An 8,657-nucleotide genomic window follows, 5' to 3' on the forward strand; every position below is an offset into this window, starting at 1 on the left:
TGAAATAGAGTCCTGGATATAATATATATATAGAGGGGGCGATCCACGAGAAGAGAGTGGAGGTATCATCGGCTTGAGGTGTCCATAGAATCAAAGGGAGGGATGATGTGTGTGTGTGTGTGCGCGCGCGCGATCGATAAAGAGTGCCATCGAATTTTTGTGTGCCCACATCAAAGATATAGAGTGGCTGGCCTACTGGAACGTGAGATGGGATATGTGCAGTTTGTCTCTGTGGCATGGATACCTACCTGCAACGCTCGACTATCGGTGTGTGGTGGGGGAAGAGGGAGGCCCAATTAACTATAGAGGTACAATGGCTGGTATATGTGTGGAGTAGGAGAGAGGCCTACCTCATGTATTAAGGAGATCGATTTGCCTCATGTATTAAGGGAGATCGATCAACATCCATGCATATGTGCAGGAGATGAATAAGGTTGGGAGAGAGACAGAGCTAGAGTGTTGGAGGGAGTGGTAGTGGAGTTTCTTCTAACAAATGGTGGGATAGGCTTGCTAGATAAATGGAGGGCACACCCGCAATATTAATAAGAGAGGAGATGGCTGCTTGTTGTCTGTGCACGTGCGTGTGAGAGACAGGTCAGGAGGCATGCACGAATGATGAGTGGGGACGATGTGGCTGTGGTAAGCAGACATAACCACATAGGAAGATCAATCGCCCTTTGTAAGAGAAAGGAGAGACATAACTTGTGAGGTACGTCGATCTATGGGGGGTAGTTAAAGTCGATCTAGGTATATGTTGGGAGATCGATCGGTATACATGCATGTGTGTGTTAGAAGCAAATGAGGCACGAGGAGAAGGATAGAGAGAGGGATGCATGTAGGAGGTGGTACGAGAGGCATACTATATCGAGGGGGAGGAGTGTGCGAGTACGAGAATGATGAAAAGAGTGGTGGGAGTGAGGCATGGACGGTGACAAGAGAAGAGGGGAAGCTTGTGTTTGTGCTAGGCACACCTGGCTAGAGAGGCATATCGATCGATGTGTGCCGTAAAGAAGGAGCTGGGGGGCCTACACACACCGTGGGTGAACGACCTAAAGTGAAAGACAAATTTGCATGATGGAGCTAGAGAATGTTGAGGGAGGGTGAGAGGGATGCGGGCGTGTGCATGCACAAGAGAAAGTTAGCGCTAGCGAGAGTTGTGTGGGTGTAAAAGACGAAGAGAGATCATATATACTTCATTATAAAAGGCGAATTCAGATATTTGAAGAATTTATCATAGTGTTTCAAACCGACGGATGTGTGAATATATATAACGGTGATACACATGGTGTGGTTATGAACATGGTATACTACATTTAATATATTTTATCTCTACTCTTATAAAAAAACGGAGTTGTTGATGATGGTGTGCCTGCCATCCTGCATTATAGGCCGTCTGATTTATATCTGGCGGATAGCAAGGAAACTATGATGGTTGAAGTTGGAAACAATCATGATTTTAGATTCTTATTGAAATAGAGAAACGAATTCAAAATTAGTTCGAATTGCAGCGGTAGTATAGACATTTGGAATGCACTAAAATGTTGGTATGAGTAGGTTACATGCATTATACAGCAAGCAAAAAAATTTAATCGGACATAACATGGATTCATACTCCCTCCTTCCATCTATATAGGGCGTAATGAGATTTTTAAGACCGACTTTGACTATTGACAAGATTAATAGTACATGACATGCACAATGTGAAAATTATATCATTGAAAGAACCTTTCACAAACGAATTTAACGGTGTGCTTTGTGTAAGTTGCATGTCATATATCATTGCTCTAATATTTGGTCAAAGTTAGCATCGAAAAATGCATTAGGCCCTATATAGATGGAAGGAGGGAGTAGCTTTGAATAGCATTTATATAGTAAAATGGGGCAAGACTCTCTCTTTGTGTGGTGTGAATAGTTTTATTTTTTTCGTTTTCTTTTTGGTTGAGGGAAGTGCGAATTGATTTGGTACGTGCAAGTACAATATTACTACATGTTAGGCTTGTCCCTAAAATTCAACCCACATCTTGTTATATCCCGAAAATTCAGATATCGTGCTCCCAAAACTGGCGCCTTCAGAACCCACGCCTTGCTATCCCGAAATTACAATGCGCGCGAAAACTCCCTCCAGCTGCCAAATCCCAACACGCGAAATCCCCCTTCTAACCCTGAACCGAAAGGGCCGCTAGTTCAAATCGGTGGGGGGGGGGTACTTTTGTAACACACCTACCTTTTGGACAAGCGCGTTCCTAAGTCATGCTTCACCCCCTCCCATCGCCCCCTTTTCGCCATTCGAAATCCCAGGCCGCCATAACCTCTCCGCTCCAGCCGCGAAACCCCACCCTCCTCCGTCCGCCATGTCACCGCTGCCTAGTCGGAGCCTCTTCCCCGACAACGTCGTCAACCGCAACAGCTCGACGTCCCTCATCCACCTCCCCGGATGAGGATCCATCGTCCATCTCGCCGTCCTGCCGGTTCAGCCGCCCCGTTCTCCACCTCGAAGTTGCTGCTCCGACGATCACCTCGTCTATCGCGCTTGCTCCATCCCCACAGCGCCGCTTTAACCTGCTCCACCAGAACTGTAGCATCCTCACCGACTCCTTGGACGAAGCCGAGGCCTACTCGACGCCACCAAAGAGGTTATACACTCATCGCATCGCACCTTCTCCTTAACTCGACCTCCCGGCGCCGACGGTGCTCCATCCCGCACCCCCATGGAGCGGCTACCTTGAATCCGGCGCCGCGGGTGAAATCTCCACGGCGGCTCTCCCCAGTGCGAGGCCCCTTCGGCTGCGGCATCCATACCAGCCGGATCTGCTGTTGCTGCTCCGGCTCTCGCTCGATCGCTCGCTCGCCCAGCTGCTGCTGCTGCTCTGCTCCGATTAAGCAACACTTCAGTCGACTGAATCGACTTTTGGGGCCGGGGGGCTCGCCGGAGTTAAGGAAGAACCACCCGCAGCGGGGACGGGGGCTCGCCGGAGAGGTACCCCACTATCTATCTTAGGGTTCAGGGTGGGGGCGTGGGGCCTAGAGGGCTGGCCGGGGCGGCGGTGGCGAGTTGTTTCGGGGCGGCGAGGCGGCGCTGGGGCCGGCGGTTCGGCCGGTGGTGGCTGGCAGCTCAGGGGGGTGCAGGTTGAAGATGAACTGCAGGCCCTCCCTAAACTACATGTCAAGTGCCTCTCTGCTACCATTGCGTTCAGTTTCGACAGTAGCATTCAGATTCCACAGTAAATTTCAGTTTCAACAGTTAAGTTCAGAGTCAACAATTTTTACCTCATCTGTTGTAGTCAAGTGGTTTTTGGTGATGTTAATTTTACATCTATTTTACATCATCTATTGGAGATGCTATTAGAATCCCACTTGAGATTGACGATGTCTGTCTTGTGCTGCTTCAGCCTTGACGTCTTATGGCTCATCGGAGCTGCTCCAACGACAGAATGATCCATCACAATAGAGCAGTGCCCTGGACGCCGTCTACAGATTCCTCAGATCTTCCTCCACACCTCTGACAGCCACCTCTGCCTCAACTGCTTCAGTGACCAACCCAATGATGCTGAGGTCGACACGGCTATGGCAAAGAGGTTTTACACTTGTTGCATCACTTATTACTATACTTTCACGTCGATCCATTAGGGCTATTTTGGTTCAACGGAAAAACATCGATCCACTGGTTGTTACCATCACTCTAAATTTCTGCATGCTCTCCTTACATAATCTCACCATATTTTTTTCGTATGCATGTCAGATATTGTACACAGTCATGCTGAAGATGTAGAGAAAAAGAAAAGAGTTTTGCGCGGCAATACAATGTCATGCAGACATCGCTCCATGGTGGGTTCAATGGCAAACCCTCCCCACCCCTCTCCAGATTGTAATCCAGAGGAAGATATCTGTTCTGAGGCGGATTCGGACGCCGTTGACCACTCCTTTTTACCCCCCAAGGTGTTTGCTCTACCTTGGCATGATGATGTTAGTCATATCATGCATATGTTGCCTTGCAGTGCCTACTTTTGACATCATATATGTCATCTTCTTAGTTTAGACATGTTCTGTAATGCCACCTGTTTAGTTTCTATATCATATATGGGAATTATGCAGTCTCATGTCTTTTAGCCAGCCATAATATATGTGAAATGTGCAATGCCATCCTGTTTAACCAGGCATCATATATTTGAATGGTATCTTGCCCATCCTTTTCTTCATTACATTTCCATTTGTCGACAATGTTTGTACATTAAACTACTCTTCCTGTGAATCAGCCATTTGGGTGGAAGATGGAAAAATCTGGAGTGAAAAGAAGGCCTTCAGAGCAGACAGTGCTACCTGTCGAAGCAGATCTCTTGTTGGGTCCCGATAGCTCCTCAGAGATGGATTCAGAGACAGATGACCAGTCCTATTCCCCCACTGAGGTGTATGCTCTAACTTGGCACGGCTATACTACTCATATCATGCATACGGTGTCTTGCATTGCATAGTTTAGACATCATATACACAATATTCAACACCATGTTCTTAGTTCAGACATCATATCGAATGCCCTCTATTTAGCATATAAATCACATATGTGAATTAAATGATGCGATCCTGATTACTTAGATAACATGTAGGTGAATTATGTCATGCGATCCTGTTTAGTTATTCATCATATCTTTGAATTATGTTATGCTATGCTATCCAGTTTAGATAGACATCATATATGTGAAATTATGTCATGCTATCCGTTTTAGTTAAACAATATACATGTCAACTATTTCATGCCCTCTTTTTTTCCACACTATCTATTGCATATGTCTCTCATACAATGTCTCTACATTCAACTATGTTTCTTGTTTATCAGCCATTTGAATTGGAGCGGGTGATGCCAGTATCTAGCGGACTAAAAACACGGTCTTCAAATAAAACAGTGCTACCTCTTGGTGGAGATAGCACCCCGGTTGTACATGCACAAGAACCAGCCCTACCACACATAACCCAAACTCTCGCAGATTGTACCCCTACTATGATGGACAGAGAACCAGCTTCACCCAATCTAACCCCAACCCCAGCCGATAGTAACCCAGTTCCTGTTGACACAGCACCATCTCCACCACAGAGCTCCCAAACAAGAGCAGTTAGTAAGGCAGCTCCAGTTCCCAAGGGGCCAGTACTATCACGGCGAACCCAAACTCCACCAGTTAGTATGCCTATTCCTGTGGAGGAAGCACAACCAGCTAGTCGTAGTTTAACATCTATCGCATTTGATGTTGTTAAATCGTATGTGCGTATCTTCCCATCTTGGAAATATTATACTGAAGATGAAGGAAAATGCCAGTTCCAGGTGTTTGTCCAGGAGTTATGTGTAAGTAATGTTATTCATGGCAATTACTTTGCTTCGTCACATACATCCTACCTCCATGATGGTTATAATACAGCAAAATTTCCCATTTTTCTCTATAGAGAAGGACCAATTTGGAAACTCAGGATGAGGTAACCTGTGCTAATACCTCTACTATATTCAAGAATGCTTGGTGGCAGTATCAGAATTACCTAAAGAAAACGTACTTCACCGGCAAAGAAACTCATCAAATTCCCTTACGTTCTCTTGAGACACATTTACTGGATGATGACTGGGAACGCCTTGTTCTGTACTGGTCCCGAACCAAGAATGTGGTAAGGTCTATGAGCTCATTTTCTATTTTTAAGTATTATATTCTTGCGTCTTACTGTACTCTGTTCATGTAGAACAAGTGCCTAAACCTGAAGAACAACTATTCTAATTTAAGATTCCATTGCTACTATAGGACATAGATATATGTTTGTTTGATGCTTTTATTATGTACTAGTACTTGGCAATAGAAGACTTGGTAGTTTAATCCTGTCCACCTTACTAATGAACTGGTTCACCGAAATGAGTTTCATATACTAGTACATGCTAAACTTGTTATGTGTCTGCTTGTTTCTTCTTTTAGAATGCTGATAGAATATTGGGGAAGAGTGCCTTATTAAGGAACGGTAAAGGAACTAATGCAGATAAGGTTCAGGATAGTGACACATCCTGTCTTGGTTTAGTGTTGGAGTTACTGGCCAGTACCACTTGCACAAGCTATTCAAACTCATTGTTTGAATCAGTTCGGTTTCTTGAGTGTCAACTACAAGCTGAAAGACATCGATCAACTGTGTAGCGACAAGAAGCGGAAGGACTGTGGAAGTCCCTAGAGCATTCAGATGCATACTTTCTTGTGCAACAGCAAGCGTTGGAGGATTTTAGCGCCAGACAGGACAAAGCTAATCAGCTTGCTAATCTTATTGCCAGCATGGTGGATACCCAGGATAACGTTTCTTGAGCTCTTCTGAAGTTGTTTCAGTTATGCTCTTGTTTTGCTGCCGCGTTTATTTGCAATGGTGGCCAATTTTGACGGCCAGTGTATATGATATGCTGCTTTGTTCCCTATATTTGCACTGGTGGCGAACTTTGATGCCTAGTGGATGTAATATGTGTAATAGCTGTGATAGCCTAGCGTTAGTTGCTTGCTTATTTATTTCCTTGTTGTCTTGTTTATTTTTTTGCTTGTAGTCATTGCAGTTCTTTTTCTGCGGTTAACTAGTGGCTGCAATAACCTATTTTTTAAAACTAGGCCACAATAACCATAGGCTAATATTTACCGTACTGACACTGGGCCTCCTACGGGCCGTAGAAACAGTGGGCCTTCTACGGGCCGTAGAAATAGTAGGCCTTCTACGGGCCATAGAAACAATGGGCCTTCTATGGGCCATATCATCAATGGGCCTTATTCGGGCCGTATGATCGATTGGCCAAACATGGGCCAATAATAGGCCGAATTATGGTCGTAAACGGGCGAGAGTTGGAATCGTCCGTTCATGGGCCGACCGTAACGGGCCATCGCTAATAGGCCGTATTTGATGACGCTATGAAAACGGCCCAACGTATTAACGGACCACAAACGGGCCGACTGTAACCACGGGCTGAATTTGGCCCACAAGCGGAAAATGACAGTAACGGGCCATAAGTAAACGAATGCTGGAAATGAGCCCAAGAATAAATGGGCTCTGAGAAGGCCGAAAGATAACATGGGTTGGAAACGGCCCAACGAAATAATGAGCCGTTAATGGGTATATAGTGATACACTGTTCATTACGGGCCAGTTTCACCATGGGCCGTTAATGGGTGTAAAGTGATACACTATTCATTACAGGCCAGTTTCACCACGGGCCGTTAATAGGCCAAGAGTTACATAGGGCCTCATATGGGCCGAAAGACATGATGGGCCAGACATGGGCCAGAAGTGAAAACGGGCTGGAATCATATTGGATGGTCCAGATGACGCTACTGGGCCTAATTCGGATAGGGCGTAACGGGCCTTGGGTTAGCGGGCTGTAAATGGGCTATATGCGAACAGGCCGTTAACAGGCTTTACATGGGATGGCCCGCCACCTTTTGACCAAGTCAAACGGGCCGGCCTTTTCACAGGAATGGGCCTCCGTTGGGCCGTGCCATGTGTCGATGTATCATAGGTGCCTATCTGACCCACTGACGAGCTGACACATGTTTCGTCCGGCCAATAAGAATTTTACACGTGGAAATTTCCCATTGGTTAGGGCTGTTAACGGGTTATCGAATCCAAAACCCGACCCGATAGCTTAACGGCGTTCCGTTACGGTGGATGCCATGTGTCGGTCACCCTTGACAAAAGCACTTCTGTGACGCGCGATTTATCGTCATGGAAGTGGACACTTCCGTGATGATAATTTTGGTAATGTCATGGAACACTTCTACGACAGCACATGTATGACTATCTTGATTCTATCATAAATTTGTCATGGATGTACATGCATGACAAAAAACGCGACCTACTGTGACAAACATGTATCATCAAGGAAGTGTATTTTTTGTAGTAAGCATCATACGTTTCAATCAAAGAAGCAATTTCATAAGCACCCTTAAAAGCAACAAATTCTTCAATTTGTTGAACATCATAGTAATTATAAACACCCTTAGCATAAGAAGATACGATTCCATTATCACTAAACAAACATTGGTAGGGAAGGTGTTTCTTAGGGTCTTCAGAACAACAAGTAATATCATATATTTCGCATAAATTCTAAGCATAGCATTGCAAACGATGAATTTGATCCAGTAAAGTTTCCCTTTTTCAGATATGCGGTGTCGCACATAACAATCATGCTCATCTAAAGACTTGCCTTCAACTAAGCTAGTTGGGGTTTTAGCACAAGCACATAGGGATCGAAGATGATCCAAGTAATAAGCTTCAGGAGTGTGATAGATTTTGAGTGGTTCTTCAACCATTGGTTCAGTAGGTACAAGTATTTTTTTTGGTATTTTGCGTTTCCTACCCAAAACTAAAGATAGAAAACAACTAAGAGCAAAAAATAAAAATTACATAGTGATAAAGCAAATAAGCACACACGAGAATATTCACCCCACGCTATGACTCCCCAGCAACGACGCCAGAAAAAGGTCTTGATAACCCACAAATATAGGGGATCGCAACAATTTTTGATAAGTAAGAGTATCGAACCCAACGAGGAGCTAAAGGTAGAACAAATATTCCCTCAAGTTCTATCGACCACCGATACAACTCTACGCACGTTTGACATTCACTTTACCTAGAACAAGTATGAAAGTATGAAACTAGAAGTACTTT

Source organism: Triticum urartu, chromosome 6A (assembly GCF_056163025.1).
Source record: "Triticum urartu cultivar PI428250 chromosome 6A, HENAU_Tu73, whole genome shotgun sequence".
Classification (NCBI taxonomy): domain Eukaryota; kingdom Viridiplantae; phylum Streptophyta; class Magnoliopsida; order Poales; family Poaceae; genus Triticum; species Triticum urartu.